Genomic DNA, 26,940 nt, shown 5'->3' with positions numbered 1-26,940 from the left:
GCGCAGAAACACATTATCGGGTATAACGGTTGCCTCACGCCGATCTGCGCATGTGCAAGGCCGTCAAATCAAAGACACTCCTTCGATATCAAGTATTTTTGACTAATATAATAACGTGCCAGTTTGTTACTTTCACGAAGTTGGAGTAATAACATGTTCAAATACTTAATACATTGGCTCGAATCTAGGTTTTGGCTTTAGATTTCGAGAAAATGTACAACTAAGGAATCATTTTACACTTCTAACTTCTCAAACCCCAAATCACGGCATCGGTCGACTTCCTACAGTCTTCTTCCCAGCGGTCCCGGTAGACTCGGGATGTTGAGTCTGGGTTTAGGAATTCTGGTTATGTCATTTCCTCATGAAGTTGAAAGTAAGTTTGCAGGCGAATGCACTTACAAAATGGATGTTGAAACTGTGGCGCACATTTCTCGGCAACATTAGAAGTCTGGTAAAAGTATTGATTTGAAGGAAAGACGAGCAGATTCTGGTAAGTCTAGAGGCAACATACAAACTATTATAAAGTTAGGTCGTCATCAGACATTTAATAGTCAAGATTAGGTTTGATCTATGATCACTGATCATCATGCGTGTAGTGCGAGGGAGAACCTTCATTTTAAGAAGACACGAATAAAATATTCTGATCAATTCTAAATAAATTATATTTAATTACCAGGTGAATGGTAACGTCACTGTTACAAAAAATATACCAATTTCTAATACGATTTTAGGACGGTTAGCTGAAGCTGAATAGTAAAAAAAAATTGGAGGATGGAATTTATCCATCTTCTAAAACAGGGCTCTCTGATCCTGTTCCTGGAGAGATACCATCCTGTAGGTTTTCATTACTATTCAAAACTAGTCACCGGATTAAAATAATGAGTTGGTTTATAAGATAAATCATGCTATTTACAACTGGGATTGGAGTGAAACCCTACCGGAGGGTAGCGCTCCAGAAACAGGGTTGGAGTGAAACCCTACCGGAGGGTAGCGCTCCAGAAACAGGGTTGGAGAGAAACCCTACCGGAGGGTAGCGCTCCAGGAACAGGGTTGGAGAGAAACCCTACCGGAGGGTAGCGCTCCAGAAACAGGGTTGGAGTGAAACCCTACCGGAGGGTAGCGCTCCAGAAACAGGGTTGGAGAGACCTGTAATGATAGACTATTCAATAGACTACATCTGTCGGTACAAACTTTGATTGAATACATGTTGATGTCATTTACATATTTCTTTGTGCTCCCTAAAAAAAATACATCACTGCTTATCATGCCGACCGACCTGATGGCCTCCGTTGAAAATGTAAAAAATATCATGCCAAGGCTACATTCCCTGCTACTGGTAGGCTACATTCCCTGCTACTGGTAGGCCTGTAACATTATGTGAACTGATCTGAACAGGTTTAGGCTGGTCATCTATGATATGTAGGTTATATACAGTACATTCTCTGTCCTGCTACTGGAAGGACTATAACATTATGTGAACTGATCTGAACAGGTTTAGGCTGGTCATCTATGATATGTAGGTTATATACAGTACATTCTCTGTCCTGCTACTGGAAGGACTATAACATTATGTGAACTGATCTGAACAGGTTTAGGCTGGTCATCTATGATATGTAGGTTATATACAGTACATTCTCTGTCCTGCTACTGGAAGGACTATAACATTATGTGAACTGATCTGAACAGGTTTAGACTGGTCATCTATGATATGTAGGCTATAGCTGAGGTATAGACCTTGATCTACATATCACTAACAACCCCCTACTATACATTATAACCTAGTCTACTTTACATAATATAACATCTACATATCACTAACAACCCACTACTATACATTATAACCTAGTCTATTTTACATAATATAACATATCACTAACAACCCACTACTATACATTATAACCTAGTCTATTTTACATAATATAACATATCACTAACAACCCACTACTAGACATTATAACCTAGTCTACTTTACATAATATAACATCTACATATCACTAACAACCCACTACTATACATTATACCCTAGTCTACTTTACATAATATAACATATCACTAACAACCCACTATTATACATTATAACCTAGTCTACTTTACATAATATAACATCTACATATCACTAACAACCCACTACTATACATTATAACCTAGCCTACTTTACATAATATAACAAATCACTAACAACCCACTACTATACATTATAACCTAGCCTACTTTACATAATATAACATCTACATATCAATAACAACCCACTACTATACATTATAACCTAGTCTACTTTACATAATATAACATCTACATATCACTAACAACCCACTACTATACATTATAACCTAGTCTACTTTACATAATATAACATATCACTAACAACCCACTATTATACATTATAACCTAGTCTACTTTACATAATATACCATATCACTAACAACCCACTACTATACATTATAACCTAGCCTACTTTACATAATATAACATCTACATATCACTAACAACCCACTACTATACATTATAACCTAGTCTACTTTACATAATATAACATCTACATATCACTAACAACCCACCACTATACATTATAGCCTAGTCTACTTTACATAATATAACATATCACTAACAACCCACTACTATACATTATAACCTAGTCTACTTTACATAATATAACATATCACTAACAACCCACTATTATACATTATAACCTAGTCTACTTTACATAATATACCATATCACTAACAACCCACTACTATACATTATAACCTAGTCTACTTTACATAATATAACATATCACTAACAACCCACTACTATACATTATAACCTAGTCTACTTTACATAATATAACATATCACTAACAACCCACTACTATACATTATAACCTAGCCTACTTTACATAATATAACATATCACTAACAACCCACTACTATACATTATAACCTAGTCTACTTTACATAATATAACATATCACTAACAACCCACTACTATACATTATAACCTAGTCTACTTTACATAATATAACATATCACTAACAACCCACTACTATACATTATAACCTAGTCTACTTTACATAATATAACATCTACATATCACTAACAACCCACTACTATACATTATAACCTAGTCTACTTTACATAATATAACATATCACTAACAACCCACTACTATACATTATAACCTAGTCTACTTTACATAATATAACATATCACTAACAACCCACTACTATACATTATAACCTAGTCTACTTTACATAATATAACATATCACTAACAACCCACTATTATACATTATAACCTAGTCTACTTTACATAATATAACATATCACTAACAACCCACTACTATACATTATAACCTAGTCTACTTTACATAATATAACATCTACATATCACTAACAACCCACTACTATACATTATAACCTAGTCTACTTTACATAATATAACATATCACTAACAACCCACTACTATACATTATAACCTGGTCTACTTTACATAATATAACATCTACATATCACTACCAACCCACTACTATACATTATAACCTAGTCTACTTTGCATAATATAACATCTACATATCACTAACAACCCACTATTATACATTATAACCTAGCCTACTTTACATAATATAACATATCACTAACAACCCACTACTATACATTATAACCTAGTCTATTTTACATAATATAACATATCACTAACAACCCACTACTATACATTATAACCTAGTCTACTTTACATAATATAACATCTACATATCACTAACAACCCACTACTATACATTATAACCTAGTCTACTTTACATAATATAACATATCACTAACAACCCACTACTATACATTATAACCTAGTCTACTTTACATAATATAACATCTACATATCACTACCAACCCACTACTATACATTATACCCTAGTCTACTTTACATAATATAACATCTACATATCACTAACAACCCACTACTATACATTATAACCTAGTCTACTTTACATAATATAACATCTACATATCACTAACAACCCACTACTATACATTATAACCTAGTCTACTTTACATAATATAACATATCACTACCAACCCACTACTATACATTATACCCTAGTCTACTTTACATAATATAACATCTACATATCACTAACAACCCACTACTATACATTATAACCTAGTCTACTTTACATAATATAACATCTACATATCACTAACAACCCACTACTATACATTATAACCTAGTCTACTTTACATAATATAACATATCACTAACAACCCACTACTATACATTATAACCTAGTCTACTTTACATAATATAACATATCACTAACAACCCACTACTATACATTATAACCTAGTCTACTTTACATAATATAACATCTACATATCACTAACAACCCACTACTATACATTATAACCTAGTCTACTTTACATAATATAACATATCACTAACAACCCACTACTATACATTATAACCTAGCCTACTTTACATAATATAACATCTACATATCACTAACAACCCACTACTATACATTATAACCTAGTCTACTTTACATAATATAACATCTACATATCACTAACAACCCACTATTATACATTATAACCTAGTCTACTTTACATAATATAACATCTACATATCACTAACAACCCACTACTATACATTATAACCTAGTCTATTTTACATAATATAACATATCACTAACAACCCACTACTATACATTATAACCTAGTCTATTTTACATAATATAACATATCACCAACAACCCACTACTAGACATTATAACCTAGTCTACTTTACATAATATAACATCTACATATCACTAACAACCCACTACTATACATTATACCCTAGTCTACTTTACATAATATAACATATCACTAACAACCCACTATTATACATTATAACCTGGTCTACTTTACATAATATAACATCTACATATCAATAACAACCCACTACTATACATTATAACCTAGCCTACTTTACATAATATAACAAATCACTAACAACCCACTACTATACATTATAACCTAGCCTACTTTACATAATATAACATCTACATATCACTAACAACCCACTACTATACATTATAACCTAGCCTACTTTACATAATATAACAAATCACTAACAACCCACTACTATACATTATAACCTAGCCTACTTTACATAATATAACATCTACATATCAATAACAACCCACTACTATACATTATAACCTAGTCTACTTTACATAATATAACATCTACATATCACTAACAGCCCACTACTATACATTATAACCTAGTCTACTTTACATAATATAACATCTACATATCACTAACAACCCACTACTATACATTATAACCTAGTCTACTTTACATAATATAACATATCACTAACAACCCACTATTATACATTATAACCTAGTCTACTTTACATAATATACCATATCACTAACAACCCACTACTATACATTATAACCTAGCCTACTTTACATAATATAACATCTACATATCACTAACAACCCACTACTATACATTATAACCTAGTCTACTTTACATAATATAACATCTACATATCACTAACAACCCACCACTATACATTATAGCCTAGTCTACTTTACATAATATAACATATCACTAACAACCCACTACTATACATTATAACCTAGTCTACTTTACATAATATAACATATCACTAACAACCCACTATTATACATTATAACCTAGTCTACTTTACATAATATACCATATCACTAACAACCCACTACTATACATTATAACCTAGTCTACTTTACATAATATAACATATCACTAACAACCCACTACTATACATTATAACCTAGTCTACTTTACATAATATAACATATCACTAACAACCCACTACTATACATTATAACCTAGCCTACTTTACATAATATAACATATCACTAACAACCCACTACTATACATTATAACCTAGTCTACTTTACATAATATAACATATCACTAACAACCCACTACTATACATTATAACCTAGTCTACTTTACATAATATAACATCTACATATCACTAACAACCCACTACTATACATTATAACCTAGTCTACTTTACATAATATAACATATCACTAACAACCCACTACTATACATTATAACCTAGTCTACTTTACATAATATAACATATCACTAACAACCCACTACTATACATTATAACCTAGTCTACTTTACATAATATAACATATCACTAACAACCCACTATTATACATTATAACCTAGTCTACTTTACATAATATAACATATCACTACCAACCCACTACTGTACATTATACCCTAGTCTACTTTACATAATATAACATCTACATATCACTAACAACCCACTACTATACATTATAACCTAGTCTACTTTACATAATATAACATATCACTAACAACCCACTACTATACATTATAACCTGGTCTACTTTACATAATATAACATCTACATATCACTACCAACCCACTACTATACATTATAACCTAGTCTACTTTACATAATATAACATCTACATATCACTAACAACCCACTATTATACATTATAACCTAGCCTACTTTACATAATATAACATATCACTAACAACCCACTACTATACATTATAACCTAGTCTACTTTACATAATATACCATCTACATATCACTACCAACCCACTACTATACATTATACCCTAGTCTACTTTACATAATATAACATCTACATATCACTAACAACCCACTACTATACATTATAACCTAGTCTACTTTACATAATATAACATATCACTAACAACCCACTACTATACATTATAACCTAGTCTACTTTACATAATATAACATATCACTACCAACCCACTACTATACATTATACCCTAGTCTACTTTACATAATATAACATCTACATATCACTAACAACCCACTACTATACATTATAACCTAGTCTACTTTACATAATATAACATATCACTACCAACCCACTACTGTACATTATACCCTAGTCTACTTTACATAATATAACATCTACATATCACTAACAACCCACTACTATACATTATAACCTAGTCTACTTTACATAATATAACATCTACATATCACTAACAACCCACTACTATACATTATAACCTAGTCTACTTTACATAATATAACATATCACTAACAACCCACTACTATACATTATAACCTAGTCTACTTTACATAATATAACATATCACTAACAACCCACTACTATACATTATAACCTAGTCTACTTTACATAATATAACATCTACATATCACTAACAACCCACTACTATACATTATAACCTAGTCTACTTTACATAATATAACATATCACTACCAACCCACTACTATACATTATAACCTAGCCTACTTTACATAATATAACATCTACATATCACTAACAACCCACTACTATACATTATAACCTAGTCTACTTTACATAATATAACATATCACTAACAACCCACTATTATACATTATAACCTAGTCTACTTTACATAATATAACATATCACTAACAACCCACTACTATACATTATAACCTAGTCTACTTTACATAATATAACATATCACTAACAACCCACTACTATACATTATAACCTAGTCTACTTTACATAATATAACATATCACTAACAACCCACTACTATACATTATAACCTAGTCTACTTTACATAATATAACATCTACATATCACTAACAACCCACTACTATACATTATAACCTAGTCTACTTTACATAATATAACATATCACTAACAACCCACTACTATACATTATAACCTAGTCTACTTTACATAATATAACATATCACTAACAACCCACTACTATACATTATAACCTAGTCTACTTTACATAATATAACATATAACTACCAAACCACTACTATACATTATAACCTAGCCTACTTTACATAATATAACATATCACTAACAACCCACTACTATACATTATAACCTAGTCTACTTTACATAATATAACATATCACCAACAACCCACTATTATACATTATAACCTAGTCTACTTTACATAATATAACATATCACTAACAACCCACTACTATACATTATAACCTCGTCTACTTTACATAATATAACATATCACTAACAACCCACTACTATACATTATAACCTAGTCTACTTTACATAATATAACATATCACTAACAACCCACTACTATACATTATAACCTAGTCTACTTTACATAATATAACATATCACTAACAACCCACTACTATACATTATAACCTAGTCTACTTTACATAATATAACATATCACTAACAAACCACTACTATACATTATAACCTAGTCTACTTTACATAATATAACATCTACATATCACTAACAACCCACTACTATACATTATAACCTAGTCTACTTTACATAATATAACATCTACATATCACTAACAACCCACTACTATACATTATAACCTAGTCTACTTTACATAATGTAACATCTACATATCACTAACAACCCACTACTATACATTATAACCTAGTCTACTTTACATAATATAACATCTACATATCACTAACAACCCACTACTATACATTATAACCTAGTCTACTTTACATAATATAACATATCACTAACAACCCACTACTATACATATCACTTGATGCAAAAAAAAGTTTCTGAATAGATCAAAGATTTCCCCTCAGATCAATCATGTCCGTTTTAGCCCTTCTGTCTACATTCTCAGATACATTTAGAAAAGAAAGAACAGACTGAAAGACAATAAATAGCCACTTTTGGTGAATAAAAATAAGTGTGAGACAAGGCCTTGTGTTGCTGTACTGTCTATAACTACCTTAACAAACAGTGACTTATTATTATTATTGACAGTTACCATGGAGATGAAATATCACAACTACGTTTTCATGTGATGCATTAAATCACCTGACTGTTTCTATGTCTGTTAGTAAATGTTTTATTTCTCAAGAGAAAATGAATAAATGAGAACAATAATTAGTTGTCACTGTGTTAACCACAACCAACATGTTGGATCTCTGTTTAGTTGTCACTGTGTTAACCACAACCAACATGTTGGATCTCTGTTTAGTTGTCACTGTGTTAAACACAACCAACATGTTGGATCTCTGTTTAGTTGTCACTGTGTTAAACACAACCAACATGTTGGATCTATGTTTAGTTGTCACTGTGTTAACCACAACCAACATGTTGGATCTCTGTTTAGGAGTCAGTGCTCTAGAATGAGTCGCTCTGGGAAGAGAGAGGAGGGACCTGCCTTTAAAAGGCGTCTCTCTGGGGAGAGAGAGGAGGGGGCCCCTGCCTCTAAAATGAGTCTCTCTGGGGAGAGAGAGGAGGGGGCCCCTGCCTCTAAAATGTGTCTCTCTGGGGAACATGACACCAAAGCTAAGAGGTGAGATGACAATTTTTGAAATAATAATTAAGAGTTTATTTCCAAATGCATCACATTTGTGAAATGGTTGCTCATGGGTACCTTCAAAATTACTGTTCTCAGATTTTTAACTAATAGATTTTAGATGGGTATATCTTAAATTATTATTACTATTATTATCAGTTAATAGATTTTAGATGGGTATATCTTTATTAAATTACTATTATTACCAGTTAATAGATTTTAGATGGGTATATCTTTATTAAATTACTATTATTATCAGTTAATAGATTTTAGATGGGTATTTAAATTTTTAGGGTAAGGTAGCCTAGAACACTTTTAGAAACGATTTTGGTAATAATATTATGTTAGTAAATACCATTATAGTACTAAATAGCACTGATTATTTTGTTAATCAAAACCTGTCTCAGCATTTTGTCCAGCTCATTGATTAGCTACGTTTTACCTATCTTAGCCTTGTTTTTTTTGCCTATTTAGGAAATAATATTATGTTAGTAAATACCATTATTGTACTAAATAGCATTTAGATTATTTTGTTTTGTTATTTTATTATATTTATTATTGAACAACAAGACACATTAGTTTTATTTTTTCAAATGTGGTTTGGACCAGTTTGAATTGGCGTGTGATAGATGGGGCAGGTTTGAGACCGATCTAAGGAATGAACAAGAAAAATACACTTTATTTCTCAACTGCCTCACCAACGTCTGTAGGTGAATTAATAACTTTTAATTGCTAAATATTTTCAATAGATGGCAGCACATGACCACGAAGCATCAGTTATAGGCTACAAGCAGCAATATGATGGACCATGAAGCATCAGTTATAGACTACAAGCAGCAATATGATGGACCATGAAGCATCAGTTATAGACTACAAGCAGCAATATGATGGACCATGAAGCATCAGTTATAGACTACACGCAGCAATATGATGGACCATGAAGCATCAGTTATAGGCTACAAGCAGCAATATAATTGACATAAAATAGCATACAACCACAGACTATATGTCCCATGATTTTCTAAAATGGTCACTCATTACTTTAGTTAGCTATATATATCTTGTATTAGGGCTGTGTTGCTTTTGGGAGAGCAAAGAATAGTGACAATAGCAGGTATTGAACACCGGGTAAATAATCACTAGTCAGAACCTCAACCTCAGTATAAATGCATTATAAAAAATAATCTTAATATCTGATATTGAGAGTAAACAACCTCGGAATAGAAAAGACAAGAATGCGACTTCCAGCCCGCCAATAAATTACATCATGCAAACCTCGCTGTTAGCAAATTAACCTCAACAGGCCCCTTGAGAAGGCAGGGTGACAACACAAGCTTTTTAGTGGGGATGAGTTGACTACTTGCTCGAGAAGGCAGAGCAGCTTGATGCTGGTCGATTAATTTTACAATGAATGTACTATGAAAATAAGTTTTTCTCAACCAGAGGTAACTGAATTAATGTTCAGGTTTATTGATCATCGTTATATTAATAATATTAAATTATTGATAATCGTTATATTAATAATATTAAATTATTGATAATCGTTATATTAATAATATTAAATTATTGATAATCATTATATTAATAATATTAAATTATTGGTAATTGTTATATTAATGAAGTATAATTTCAAAACATGATCATAAAACCAGGAAATAATAAACATGAATCATCATTATATTATTATATTATTCTACTTACTCTACTCTATTACTTTACTTCACAGTAATCTGTTAAATGCATTTCAGTCCTTCCTCTTGTGTTAGCAGTGTGGAAAGGGACAGGAAGAAGCACACAGGAGTTTTCCTGTGAGGGGAGTGGGGGTGTATCCAGGGAGAAAACTAAACTAATCTTCTGAAATGTCATTTGTGGTCTTATGCTGCCATCTATTGGAATTATGTAGCAACTGCTGTAGTACTGAATAATGTGTTATTGCTTACTAAATTACTAAGAATTGCAAGATATAACATTTTGTGGTTCATTTTACCACTTACGACCATAAAATAACAATTTATAGCATAACACACAATGAAACTAACATCAACCAAAAACACCATACAATTAGATCATTATTTAAAAAAATTTACTATTTAATTAGATGGGTGACGTTACCTGCCAAAATAACAGCCCTGTAGACAAAAAAGAGCTCTCCAGTAGGAACCAAAACATTCAAAGGTCATTTTGTCAAAAGTGAGGTTACAAGTTTATCATCGTTCAAAGCAGAATTACTTTCCCATTGTTCCTCAACTGTAGTGTCTGATATATCATTCTTTAGCTCTGAGTCTCTACTTTTATCTTATGTGAAATACACCGTTTCAAATTTTGTGACATGAGCCGTCGGTCAGATTTGACTGTGTAAAACCTAGCAGTACTACTGATTTCTCTGAGAGTGAGACAGATATATATTATTACTGTATAAAACCTAGCAGTACTACTGATTTCTCTGAGGGTGAGACAGATATATATTATTACTGTATAAAACCTAGCAGTACTACTGATTTCTCTGAGAGTGAGACAGATATATATTATTACTGTATAAAACCTAGCAGTACTACTGATTCCTCTGAGAGTGAGGCAGATATAGTGTATTACTGTATAAAACCTAGCAGTACTACTGATTCCTCTGAGAGTGAGGCAGATATATAGCAATTAGCAAATACCCATACCATCTATTTGTCTCTCTGAAATGAAACCATCAAGTGATAGATTTTAAACAAATACATGTCTGTCATTGAACAACACCATGTCATGATTATATAGTGGAAAAACACAACAGTCTCTTTCAGCAATTTTTTGTTGTTGCTTACAGCAAATTTAAGGACATTTCTGAAAAGTGCTAAATAGATGTAATGTTTGTCTCTGTTGTGTTGAAGACCAATCAAGCAGGAGAGACCAGCCTCCCCTGTTCCCAGCTGTGTGTCCATGAAGAGTAACCAGTCTATGGGTCAACCTATAAACTTTAGAGAGGGAGACTTTTCTACTGAACAAAGGTAAGAAGAACTCATGGGTCAGTGAGTTAAACAACACTGTCTCTAGTCATTTCTCCTCTCCCATTTTCCCATTTCTATTTGTTGTTTTCATAATCCATAGGCTCATCCTTTTGTCCATTTTTCTAGTCCTAAAACAATATTGAACAAACACACCATTCCCTCCCTGTGTGTGTGTGTGTGTGTGTGTGTGTGTGTGTGTGTGTGTGTGTGTGTGTGTGTGTGTGTGTGTGTGTGTGTGTGTGTGTGTGTGTGTGTGTGTGTGTGTGTGTGTGTGTGTGTGTGTATTTGTGTGTGTGTGTGTGTGTGTGTGTGTGTGTGTGTGTGTACAGTCCCTGGATGAGGAGATGTAATCTCTATCCTTATTGCCTAGTCACGTTTACCCCTACGTACATGTATATACATTGCTCAAAAAAATAAAGGGAACACTAAAATAACACATCCTAGATCTGAATGAATGAAATATTCTTATTAAATACTTTTTTCTTTACATAGTTGAATGTGCTGACAACAAAATCACACAAAAAATTATCAATGGAAATCAAATTGATCAACTCATGGAGGTCTGGATTTGGAGTCACACTCAAAATTAAAGTGGAAAACCACACTACAGGCTGATCCAACTTTGATGTAATGTCCTTAAAACAAGTCAAAATGAGGCTCAGTAGTGTGTGTGGCCTCCACGTGCCTGTATGACTTCCCTACAACGCCTGGGCATGCTCCTGATGAGGTGGCGGATGGTCTCCTGAGGGATCTCCTCCCAGACCTGAACTAAAGCATCCGCCAACTCCTGGACAGTCTGTGGTGCAACGTGGTGTTGGTGGATGGAGCGAGACATGATGTCCCAGATGTGCTCAATTGGATTCAGGTCTGGGGAACGGGCGGGCCAGTCCATAGCATCAATGCCTTCGTCTTGCAGGAACTGCTGACACACTCCAGCCACATGAGGTCTAGCATTGTGTTGCATTAGGAGGAACCCAGGGCGAACCGCACCAGCATATGGTCTCACAAGGGGTCTGAGAATCTCATCTCGGTACCTAATGGCAGTCAGGCTACCTCTGGCGAGCACATGGAGGGCTATGCGGCCCCCCAAAGAAATGCTACCCAACACCATGACTGACACACCGCCAAACCGGTCATGCTGGAGGATGTTGCCGGCAGCAGAACGTTCTCCACGGCATCTCCAGACTCTGTCACGTCTGTCACATGCTCAGTGTGAACCTGCTTTCATCTGTGAAGAGAACAGGGCACCAGTGGCGAATTTGCCAATCTTGGTGTTCTCTGGCAAATCCAAACGTCCTGCACGGTGTTGGGCTGTAAGCACAACCCCCACCTGTGGACGTTGGGCCCTCATACCACCCTCATGGAGTCTGTTTCTGACCGTTTGAGCAGACACATGCACATTTGTGGCCTGCAGGAGGTCATTTTGCAGGGCTTTGGAAGTGCTCCTCCTGCTCCTCCTTGCACAAAGGCGGATGTAGCGGTCCTGCTGCTGGGTTGTTGCCCTCCTACGGCCTCCTCTACATCTCCTGATGTACTGGCCTGTCTCCTGGTAGCGCCTCCATGCTCTGGACACTACGCTGACAGACACAGCAAACCTTCTTGCCACAGCTCGCATTGATGTCCCATCCTGGATGAGTTGCACTACCTGAGCCACTTGTGTGGGTTGTAGACTCCGTCTCATGCTACCACTAGAGTGAAAGCACCGCCAGCATTCAAAAGTGACCAAAACATCAGCCAGGAAGCATAGGAACTGAGAAGTGGTCTGTGGTCACCACCTGCAGAACCAGTCCTTTATTGGGGGTGTCTTGCTAATTGCCTATAATTTCCACCTGTTGTCTATTCCATTTGCACAACAGCATGTGAAATTTATTGTCAATCAGTGTTGCTTCCTAAGTGGACAGTTTGATTTCACAGAAGTGTGATTGACTTGGAGTTACATTGTGTTGTTTAAAAGTGTTCCCTTTATTTTTTTGAGCAGTGTAATATTATATTGAATAAATGCATTGATGTTCACATTAGTTTAACAAAATGACCATACAATTCTAGGAGACGGAAGATGAATCTATATGTTGTTTGGGAGAATAAACCACAAGTATTACCACAAGTACCTCAACTACCTGGTACCCTGCACATTGACTCAGTACTGGTACTCCTTATAGCCTCATTATTACCTCAACTACCTGGTACCCTGCACATTGACTCAGTACTGGTACTCCTTATAGCCTCATTATTACCTCAACTACCTGGTACCCTGCACATTGACTCAGTACTGGTACTCCTTATAGTCTCATTATTACCTCAACTACCTGGTACCCTGCACATTGACTCAGTACTGGTACTCCTTATAGTCTCATTATTACCTCAACTACCTGGTACCCTGCACATTGACTCAGTACTGGTTCTCCTTATAGTCTCATTATTACCTCAACTACCTGGTACCCTGCACATTGACTCAGTACTGGTACTCCTTATAGTCTCATTATTACCTCAACTACCTGGTACCCTGCACATTGACTGTTGTGCACTTGAGTGAGGACCCAAAAGCGATTTAACAAAAACAGAGTCCTTTAATGTAGAAAATGGCAAAATAGACAACCCTCAGAGAGGGCGACAAATGAAACAGAAAGTCCTTCTGATATTTACTAAAGAGTCCCCTTCTTAGCAGCAGAGGAGAATAGCTGGGTTGCGGCGACAGACTGCTGGTCTCTCTGGGTAGGCGCGGGTCGTAGCGGACAGAGGTACCTGATCACACGTAGCATCAGAAGAACAGGCAGATTCCAACAGGATGGGACAAGGGTGAAGCAAACAAGACGATAGTTTGATTCTGGCATGAGAAACTCAAACGAGAATCTGACAAGGAAAGAAGCAGGAACAGAGAGAGAAATAGAGACCTAATCAGAGGGCAAAAGGGAACAGGTGGGAAAAGGGTGAACGAGGTAGTTAGAGGAGATGAGGAACAGCTGGAGGAGGAGAGAAAGAGAAGGTAGCCTAATACGACCAGCAGAGGGAGACAGAGTGAAGAGAAAGAACAGGAACAAGACATAATATGACAAGACATGACAGTACCCCCCCCACTCACCGAGCGCCTCCTGGCGCACTCGAGGAGGAAACCTGGCGGCAACGGAGGAAATCATCGATCAGCGAACGGTCCAGCACGTCCCGAGAGGGAACCCAACTCCTTTCCTCAGGACCGTACCCCTCCCAATCTACTAGGTACTGATGACCACGGCCCCGAGGACGCATGTCCAAAATCTTACGGACCCTGTAGATAGGTGCGCCCTCGACAAGGATGGGGGGGGGGGGGGGGGGGGGGGAGACGAGCGGGGGCGCGAAGAACGGGCTTAACACAGGAGACAGACTACTGAAGAACTGAAGAGACGAGATAAAGCATCAGGCTTGGTGTTCTTAGAGCCCGGACGATAAGAAATTACGAACTCGAAACGAGCGAAAAACAGCACCCAACGAGCCTGACGCGCATTAAGTCGTTTGGCAGAACGGATGTACTCAAGGTTCCTATGGTCAGTCCAAACGACAAAAGGAACGGTCGCCCCCTCCAACCACTGTCGCCATTCGCCTAGGGCTAAGCGGATGGCGAGCAGTTCGCGGTTTCCCACATCATAGTTACGTTCCGACGGCGACAGGCGATGAGAAAAATACGCGCAAGGGTGGACCTTGTCGTCAGAGAGGGAGCGCTGAGAAAGAATGGCTCCCACGCCCACCTCTGACGCGTCAACCTCGACAACGAACTGTCTAGAGACGTCAGGTGTAACAAGGATAGGTGCGGATGTAAAGCGATTCTTGAGAAGATCAAAAGCTCCCTGGGCGGAATCGGACCACTTAAAGCACGTCTTGACAGAAGTAAGGGCTGTGAGGGGAGCTGCCACCTGACCGAAATTACGGATGAAACGACGATAGAAATTCGCGAAGCCGAGAAAGCGCTGCAGCTCGACGCGTGACTTAGGAACGGGCCAATCAATGACAGCTTGGACCTTAGCGGGATCCATCTTAATGCCTTCAGCGGAAATAACAGAACCGAGAAATGTGACGGAGGAGGCATGAAAAGTGCACTTCTCAGCCTTCACATAAAGACAATTCTCTAAAAGGCGCTGGAGGACACGTCGAACGTGCTGAACATGAATCTGGAGTGACGGTGAAAAAAATCAGGATATCGTCAAGGTAGACGAAAACAAAGATGTTCAGCATGTCTCTCAGGACGTCATTAACTAATGCCTGAAAGACAGCTGGAGCGTTTGCGAGGCCGAAAGGAAGAACCCGGTATTCAAAGTGCCCTAACGGAGTGTTAAACGCCGTTTTCCACTCGTCCCCCTCCCTGACGCGCACGAGATGGTAAGCGTTACGAAGGTCCAACTTAGTGAAAAACCTGGCTCCCTGCAGGATCTCGAAGGCTGAAGACATAAGAGGAAGCGGATAACGATTCTTAACTGTTATGTCATTCAGCCCTTGATAATCTATGCAGGGGCGCAGGGACCCGTCCTTCTTCTTAACAAAAAAAAACCCCGCTCCGGCGGGAGAGGAGGAGGGGACTATGGTACCGGCGTCGAGAGCTACAGACAAATAATCTTCGAGAGCCTTACGTTCGGGAGCCGACAGAGAGTATAGTCTACCCCGGGGGGGGGGGTGGTTCCTGGAAGGAGATCAATACTACAATCATACGACCGGTGCGGAGGAAGAGAGGTGGCCCTGGACCGACTGAACACCGTGCGCAGATCGTGATATTCCTCCGGCACCCTCGTCAAATAACCAGGCTCCTCCTGTGAAGAAGAGACAGAGGAAACAGGAGGGATAGCAGACATTAAACATTTCACATGACAAGAGACGTTCCAGGAGAGGATAGAATTACTAGACCAATTAATAGAAGGATTATGACAAACTAGCCAGGGATGACCCAAAACAACAGGTGTAAAAGGTGAACGAAAAATTAAAAAAGAAATGGTTTCGCTATGATTACCAGAGACAGTGAGGGTTAAAGGTAGCGTTTCACGCTGAATCCCGGGGAGAGGACTCCCATCCAGAGCGAACAAGGCCGTGGGCTCCTTTAACTGTCTGAGAGGAATGTCATGTTCCCGAGCCCAGGTCTCGTCCATAAAGCAGCCCTCCGCCCCAGAGTCTATCAAGGCGCTGCAGGAAGCTGACGAACCGGTCCAGCGTAGATGGGCCGACAAGGTAGTGCAGGATCTTGAAGGAGAGACCAGAGTAGTAGCGCTCACCAGTAGCCCTCCTCTTACTGATGAGCTCTGGCTTTTACTGGACATGAAGTGACAAAATGACCAGCGGAACCGCAATAGAGACAGAGGCGGTTGGTGATTCTCCGTTCTCTCTCCTTAGTCGAGATGCGGATACCCCCCAGCTGCATAGGCTCAGCACCCGAGCCGGCGGAGGAAGATGGTAGTGATGCGGAGAGGGGGGCAACGGAGAACGCGAGCTCCTTTCCCCGAGCTCGGTGACGAAGATCAACCCGTCGCTCTATGCGAATAGCGAGTTCAATCAAGGAATCCACGCTGGAGGGAACCTCCCGGGAGAGAATCTCATCCTTTACCTCAGCGCGGAGACCCTCCAGAAAACGAGCGAGCAAAGCTGGCTCGTTCCAGTCACTGGAGGCAGCAAGAGTGCGAAACTCAATAGAGTAATCTGTTATGGATCGATTACCTTGACATAGGGAAGCCAGGACCCTGGAAGCTTCCTCCCCAAAAACAGAACGATCAAAAACCCGTATCATCTCCTCCTTAAAGTCCTGATACTGGTTAGTACACTCAGCCCTCACCTCCCAGATAGCCGTGCCCCACTCACGAGCCCGTCCAGTAAGGAGAGATATGACGTAGGCGATACGAGCTGTGCTCCTGGAGTAAGTGTTGGGCTGGAGAGAAAACACAATATCACACTGGGTGAGGAACGAGCGGCATTCAGTGGCCTCCCCAGAGTAACACGGCGGGTTATTGATTCTGGGCTCCGGAGATTCGGAAGCCCTGGAAGTGGCCGGTGGATCGAGGCGGAGATGGTGAACCTGTCTTGTGAGGTCGGAGACTTGGGCGGTCAGGGTCTCAACGGCATGTCGAGCAACAGACAATTCCTGCTCGTGTCTGCCTAGCATCGCTCCCTGGATCTCGACGGCTGAGTGGAAAGGATCCGAAATCGCTGGGTCCATTCTTGGTCAGATTCTTCTGTTGTGCACTTGAGTGAGGACCCAAAAGCGATTTAACAAAAACAGAGTCCTTTAATGTAGAAAATGGCAAAATAGACAACCCTCAGAGAGGGCGACAAATGAAACAGAAAGTCCTTCTGATATTTACTAAAGAGTCCCCTTCTTAGCAGCAGAGGAGAATAGCTGGGTTGCGGCGACAGACTGCTGGTCTCTCTGGGTAGGCGGGGGTCGTAGCGGACAGAGGTACCTGATCACACGTAGCATCAGAAGAACAGGCAGATTCCAACAGGATGGGACAAGGGTGAAGCAAACAAGACGATAGTTTGATTCTGGCATGAGAAACTCAAACGAGAATCTGACAAGGAAAGAAGCAGGAACAGAGAGAGAAATAGAGACCTAATCAGAGGGAAAAAGGGAACAGGTGGGAAAAGGGTGAACGAGGTAGTTAGAGGAGATGAGGAACAGCTGGAGGAGGAGAGAAAGAGAAGGTAGCCTAATACGACCAGCAGAGGGAGACAGAGTGAAGAGAAAGAACAGGAACAAGACATAATATGACAAGACATGACATTGACTCAGTACTGGTACTCCTTATAGTCTCATTATTACCTCAACTACCTGGTACCTCTACCCCAGGCCCTGGATAAAAACACATGATGATTTCAAAACTAAATGTTTAAATACAGATCTTATATTACTGTATTTAATAATGGTTTTAAAACCTAGCAGTACTACTGATTTCTCTGAGAGTGAGGCAGATATATATTATTACTGTGTAAAACCTAGCAGTACTACTGATTCCTCTGAGAGTGAGGCAGATATATATTATTACTGTGTAAAACCTAGCAGTACTACTGATTCCTCTGAGAGTGAGGCAGATATATATTATTACTGTGTAAAACCTAGCAGTACTACTGATTCCTCTGAGAGTGAGGCAGATATATATTATTACTGTGTAAAACCTAGCAGTACTACTGATTCCTCTGAGAGTGAGGCAGATATATATTATTACTGTGTAAAACCTAGCAGTACTACTGATTTCTCTGAGAGTGAGGCAGATATATATTATTACTGTGTAAAACCTAGCAGTACTACTGATTTCTCTGAGAGTGGGGCAGATATATATTATTACTGTGTAAAACCTAGCAGATATATATTATTACTGTGTAAAACCTAGCAGATATATATTATTACTGTGTAAAACCTAGCAGATATATATTATTACTGTGTAAAACCTAGCAGTACTACTGATTACTCTGAGAGTGATATTATTTGTTTCTCTGAAATTAAACCATCAAGTGATAGATTTTAAACAATTCTGAAAAGTGATTTATATTTATTGGGTTTTTATTTATTGGGTTTTGGAATGAAACTCATCCTATGTTTCCCCATCTGAGCTCAGAGAAGATGAGATGTCCATTTTCATAGTCCTAAACAATATTAAACAAACACAACTTTCTCTGCCTGCCTGCCTGCCTGCCTGCCTGCCTGCCTGCCTGCCTGCCTGCCTGCCTGCCTGCCTGCCTGTCTGCCTGCCTGCCTGCCTGCCTGCCTGCCTGTCTGCCTGCCTGCCTGTCTGTCTGTCTGTCTGTCTGTCTGTCTGTCTGTCTGTACTCACTCCCTGGATGAGGAGATATAATCTCATGTTTTGTCCACAGAAACCAACAGGGGCGATCAGAGTCAGAGATTCTCAGTGGTCAGTCTTCCCAGAGTCATCAAACAGACCTGGACTCCATATTCAGTGTATGTGGTCCTGTTATGTACATTTGTTTTTGTTTACCTCAAGAAAAGTTGATCTGTCAATCATTCATTAACGTGTTAATGACAAAGCATTTAGTCTCTTGCTTAATTTATTTACTTGATTATTTCAGTTGCTTGAGGAGAATATTATGACATTTGTGAGGAACGAGCTGAAGATGTTCAAGAGGATTCTTCATCCAGAACTCCCAGAAGGCTTTGAGAGTCAGAAGCAGGAAGTGGTGGATGCTGAAGATAAGAAGCAGGAGAGCAGTGCCAGAGAGGGGGCTCTGAAGATCACACTGCACATCCTGAGGAAAATGAACCAGAAGGAGCTTGCTGACACACTGGAGAAAAGTAAGATCTGTCTGCCTCATGTTGAATGGTGTTTTATAACATTTAAAAGCTGTAGCTAAAGTACAGCTAAAGTAGCTGTGTAACTCAATGATATTGTAGCAGCCTTAAAACAACACCTAGTGACCTCATCAAGTAGCAGCAGGGATGTGTTGTGGTGATTAATTTAGAGAGAGAGAGAGAACATTAATAATACCATCAATAATACCAATAATAATATAATCAGTCACACCAGTCTGTAATGCATTAGGAAAACATTTACACATTTATACAGTCAGTTAAGAGAATAAATTATTATAATGTAAAACTTTATAACAGTCCTTCAATACTGTAGGTATTAAAACAGACGTAATATTAATATCCTCTGTTGTATTTCTTCATTCAGATGATCTCGCTGTGATTTGCCAACGTGAACTCAAATCTAATCTAAAGAAGAAGTTTCAATGTGTATTTGAGGGGATCGCTAAACAAGGAAACCCAACACTTCTCAATAAGATCTACACAGAGCTCTACATCACAGAGGGTGGAACAGGAGAGGTCAATAATGAACATGAGCTGAGACAGATTGAGACAACAACCAGGAAACAAGCAAGACCAGAGACTGCAATCAAATGTAACGACATCTTCAAACCCTTAACTGGACAAGACAAACCTATCAGAACTGTGCTGACAAAGGGAGTCGCTGGCATTGGAAAAACAGTCTCTGTGCAGAAGTTCATTCTGGACTGGGCTGAAGGAAAAGCAAATCAGGATGTCCAATTTGTATTTTCATTCCCTTTTAGGGAGCTGAATTTGATGAAAGAGGACAAACACACTTTCATTGAACTTCTTAATCACTTCTCAATGGAAACCAAAGAATCAAGAATCTCCAACTACGACAAGTACAAAGTTCTGTTCATCTTTGATGGTCTGGATGAGTGCCAACTGCCCCTAGACTTCCAGAAGAACAAGATATGTTGTGACGTCACAGAGTCAACCTCAGTGGATGTTCTGCTGACAAATCTCATCAAGGGAAATCTGCTTCCCTCTGCTCTCCTCTGGATAACTACCCGACCTGCAGCAGCCAATAAGATACCTGCAGCGTGTGTTGACCAGGTGACAGAGGTACGAGGGTTCAATGACCCACAGAAGGAAGAGTACTTCAGGAACAGATTCAGTGATGAGGACATGGCCAGCAGAATCATCTCACACATAAAGACATCAAGGAGCCTCCACATCATGTGCCACGTTCCAGTCTTCTGTTGGATTTCTGCAACAGTCCTTGAACACATGCTGAAACATAAGAGAGAAGAGATGCCCAAGAATCTGACTGAGATGTACACACACCTTGTGGTGTTTCATACTAAACAAAAGAATGAAAAGTATCTTGGGAAAGAAGAGACAGGTCCACACTGGAATAAAGAGAGCATTCTGTCTCTGGGAAAACTGGCTTTTCAACAGCTTGTGAATGGCAATCTGATTTTCTATGAAGAAGACCTGAAAGAGGCTGGCATTGATGTCAATGAAGCCTCAGTGTACTCAGGATTGTGCACACAGCTCTTTAAAGAGGAATGTGGGCTGTACCAGGACAAGGTGTACTGCTTTGTTCATCTGAGCATTCAGGAGTTTCTGGCTGCTGTATATGTGTTCCTCTCATTCATCAACAACAATGAGAATCTAATGGACAAACTGCAAACAAGTGACAAGTCTGAAGGTACTTTCTACAAGAGTGCTGTGGATAAAGCCTTACAAAGTGAGACAGGAAACCTGGACCTTTTCCTCCGCTTCCTTCTGGGCCTCTCACTGGAGTCCAATCAGAAGCACTTACGAGGTCTACTGACAAAGACAAGAAGCAGCTCACAGAGCCATGAAGAAACAGTCAAGTACATCAAGGAGAAGATCGGGGAGAATCCCTCTCCAGAGAGGAGCATCAATCTGTTCCACTGTCTGAATGAACTAAATGACCATTCTCTAGTGAAGGAGATCCAAAGATACCTGAGCTCAGGAAGTCTCTCTGGAGGCAAACTGTCACCTGCACAGTGGTCAGCTCTGGTCTTTGTGTTGCTGACTTCAGAAAAGGAGCTGGATGTGTTTGACCTGAAGAAATACTCCAGATCAGAGGAAGGACTTCTGAGGCTGCTGCCAGTGGTCAAAGCCTCCAGAGCTGCTCTGTGAGTAAATAAAATGACATATAAGAACTAATCATCAGGAAGAAATATTCAGTTTAGAGAAAAATATGAATTATAATATGTATATAATATTATATTGAATAACATATTGAATAAATTAATTGATTTCCACATTAGTATAACAATATGACCATACAATTCTAGGAGACAGAAGATTAATCTTTATGTTGTTTGAGAGAATCAACCAAATGCATCTACCATTGTCCTTCTACACTACTGGTGTTAAATTAACAGTGTGTTTGTGAAGTCATGATGATCTCTTTGTCAGGCTGTCAGGCTGTGGAGTCACAGAGGAAGGCTGTCCTTCTCTGGTCTCAGCTCTGGAGTCAAACCCCTCACACCTGAGAGAGCTGGATCTGAGTAACAATGACCTGAAGGATTCAGGAGTGAAGCTGCTCTCTGCTGGACTGGGGAATCCCCACTGTAAACTGGAGACTCTGAGGTCACACACACAATGGACACACTGAACACACACACTGGACACACACACACACACACACACACACTGGAAACACACACACACTGGACAAACACGCAAACTGGACACAAACACACACACTGGACACACACACACACACACACACACACACACACACACACACACACACACACACACACACACACACACACACACACACACACACAGGACAAACACACTGGACACACTGGACAGACACACACAAACAATGGACACACCCACACATACTGGACACACACAAACTGGACACACACAGACTCTACACACACACACATTCTGAACACACACAAACAGACACACACTGGATGGTTAATTTAGTTGTGTTTGAAACATGTTATCTTCTTACTTAGAAAGACAATTTCTCAAATCCAAAACATTCAGTTACTTTTTGGCCAAAACACAACACAAAACACAACCAAAACACAACCAAAACACAACCAAAACACAACCAAAACACAACCAAAACACAACCCAAAACACAGCCAAAACACAACCAAAACACAGCCCAAAACACAACCCAAAACACAGCCAAAACACAGCCAAAACACAACCAAAACACAACCCAAAACACAGCCAAAACACAACCAAAACACAGCCCAAAACACAACCCAAAACACAGCCAAAACACAGCCAAAACACAACCAAAACACAACCCAAAACACAACCAAAACACAACCAAAACACAACCCAAAACACAACCCAAAACACAGCCAAAACACAACCCAAAACACAACCCAAAACACAACCAAAACACAACCAAAACACAGCCAAAACACAACCAAAACACAACCCAAAACACAACCCAAAATACAACCAAAACACAACCAAAACACAACCAAAACACAGCCAAAACACAACCAAAACACAACCCAAAACACAACCCAAAACACAACCAAAACACAACCAAAACACAGCCAAAACATAACCCAAAACACAACCCAAAACACAACCCAAAACACAACCAAAACACAACCCAAAACACAACCAAAACACAACCCAAAACACAGCCAAAACATAACCCAAAACACAACCCAAAACACAACCCAAAACACAACCAAAACAAACTGCAAATGCAACCAAAGCGTTTGGGACCAAATACTAAACTTTTGACTACTTTAATACACTATAATAAATTAAAATGAATGAATTAGTCAGAATACTTTTAAAATATTTAAAAGGGGGACTATGTAGATATATAAAGAGAATAAACCAAACAACATACAGGAACTCAAGTCCTTCTGTTCACCTGACTTAGAATTCCTCACAATCAAATGTCGTCCACATTATTTACCAAGGGAATTCTCTTCGATTATAATCACAGCCGTATATATTCCCCCCAAGCAGACACATCGATGGCCCTGAACAAACATTATTTGACTCTTTACAAACTGGAAACCACATATCCTGAGGCTGTATTCATTGTAGCTGGGGATTTTAACAAGGCTAATCTGAAAACAAGGCTCCCTAAATTGTATCAGCATATCAATTGCGCAACAAGGTCTGGTAAAACCTTGGATCATTGCTATTCTAACTTCCGCGACGCATATAAGGCCCTCCCCCACCCTCCTTTCAGAAAAGCTGACCGCGACTCCATTTTGTTGCTCCCTGCCTACAGACGGAAACTCAAACAGGAAGCTCCCGAGCTCAGGTCTGTTCAACGCTGGTCCAACCAATCTGATTCCACACTTCAAGACTGCTTCGATCAAGTGGATTGGGATATGTTCCGCATTGCGTCCAACAACAACATTGACGAATACGCTGATTCGGTGAGCGAGTTCATTTGAAAGTGCATTGATGATGTCGTTCCCATAGCAACGATTAAAACATTCCCAAACCAGAAACCGTGGATTGATGGCCGCATTCGTGTGAAACTGAAAGCGCAAACCACTGCTTTTAACCATGGCAAGATGACCGGAAACATGACCGAATATAAACAGTGTAGCTATTCCCTCCGCAAGCTAAGCGTCAATATAGAGACAAAGTAGAGTCACAATTCAACGGCTCAGACACAAGAGGTATGTGGCAGGGTCTACAGACAATCACGGATTACAAAAAGAAGGACCCGGATGTCTTTCTCCCAGACAGACCAAATAACTTTTTTGCCCGCTTTGAGGACAATACAGTGCCACTGACACGGCCCGCTACCAAAACCTGCGGACTCTCCTTCACTGCAGCCGACGTGAGGAAAACATTTAAACGTGTTAACCCTCACAAGGCTGCAGAACCAGACGGCATCCCTAGCCACGTCCTCAGAGCATGCGCAGACCAGCTGGCTGGTGTGTTTACGGACATATTCAATCAACCCTTATCCCAGTCTGCTGTTCCCCCATGCTTCAAGAGGGCCACCATGGTCCCTGTTCCCTGGGTCTCGACCCCGCCCTGTGCAACTGGGTACTGGACTTCCTGACAGGCCACCCCCAGGTGGTGAGCGTAGATAACAACATCTCCACCCCGCTGATCCTCAACACTGGGGCCCCACAAGGGTGGGTTCTGAGCCCTCTCCTGTACTCCCTGTTCACTTATGACTGCGTGGCCATGCACGCCTCCAACTCAATCATCAAGTTTGTGGACGACACTACAGTGGTAGGCTTGATTACCAACAATGACGAGACGGCCTACAGGGAGGAGGTGAGGGCCCTCGGAGTGTGGTGTCAGGAAAATAACCTCACACTCAACGTCAACAAAACAAAGGAGATGATTGTGGACTTCAGGAAACAGCAGAGGGTACACCCCCCTATCCACATCGATGGAACAGTAGTGGAGAGGGTAGTAAGTTTTAAGTTCCTCGGCATACACATCACGGACAAACTGAATTGGTCCACCCACACAGACAGCGTCGTGAAGAAGACGCAGCAGCGCCTCTTCAACCTCAGGAGGCTGAAGAAATTTGGCTTGTCACCAAAAGCACTCACAAACTTCTACAGATGCACAATTGAGAGCATCCTGTCGGGCTGTATCACCACCTGGTACGGCAACTGCACCGCCCACAACCGTAAGGCTCTCCAGAGGGTAGTGAGGTCTGCACAATGCATCACCGGGGGCAAACTACCTGCCCTCCAGGACACCGACACCACCTGATGTCACAGGAAGGCCATAAAGGACAACAACCACCCGAGCCACTGCCTGTTCACCCCGCTATCATCCAGAAGGCGAGGTCAGTACAGGTGCATCAAAGCTGGGACCGAGAGACTGAAAAACAGCTTCTATCTCAAGGCCATCAGACTGTTAAACAGCCACCAGTAACATTGAGTGGCTGCTGCCAACACATTGACTCAACACTGACTCAACTCCAGCCACTTTAATAATGGGAATTGATGGGAATTGATGTAAAATATATCACTAGCCACTTTAAACAATGCTACTTAATATAATGTTTACATACCCTTCATTATTCATCTCATATGTATATGTATGTACTGTACGCTATATCATCTACTGCATCTTTATGTAATACATGTATCACTAGCCACTTTAAACTATGCCACTTTGTTTACATACCCTACAATACTCATCTCATATGTATATACGGTACTCTATACCATCTACTGCATCTTGCCTATGCCGTTCTGTACCATCACTCATTCATATATCTTTATGTACATATTCTTTATCCCTTTACACTTGTGTCTATAAGGTAGTAGTTGTGGAATTGTTAGGTTAGATTACTTGTTGGTTATTACTGCATTGTCGGAACTAGAAGCACAAGCATTTCACTACACTCGCATTAACATCTGCTAACCAT

At 39.4% G+C, this 26,940-nt stretch overlaps 1 protein-coding gene and 1 long non-coding RNA gene across 2 annotated transcripts in view; one reads left to right on the top strand and one right to left on the bottom strand.

Annotated features, from left to right (window-relative positions):
• The window catches only part of LOC116370072 (NLR family CARD domain-containing protein 3-like), a 315,247-nt gene that overhangs the window by 176,564 nt on the left and 111,743 nt on the right, over positions 1–26,940 (bottom strand). The window lies entirely within an intron of this gene.
• Positions 9,217–10,164, top strand: LOC116370082 (uncharacterized). Its single transcript, XR_004208702.1, has 2 exons — positions 9,217–9,311; positions 10,064–10,164. It is a non-coding gene; the product is annotated as an uncharacterized LOC116370082 (long non-coding RNA).

This window comes from Oncorhynchus kisutch, unplaced genomic scaffold, assembly GCF_002021735.2.
Source record: "Oncorhynchus kisutch isolate 150728-3 unplaced genomic scaffold, Okis_V2 scaffold2442, whole genome shotgun sequence".
NCBI lineage: Eukaryota > Metazoa > Chordata > Actinopteri > Salmoniformes > Salmonidae > Oncorhynchus > Oncorhynchus kisutch.
Note: the sequence above shows the minus strand (reverse complement) of the source record. Positions and strands in the feature narration are given on the sequence as shown.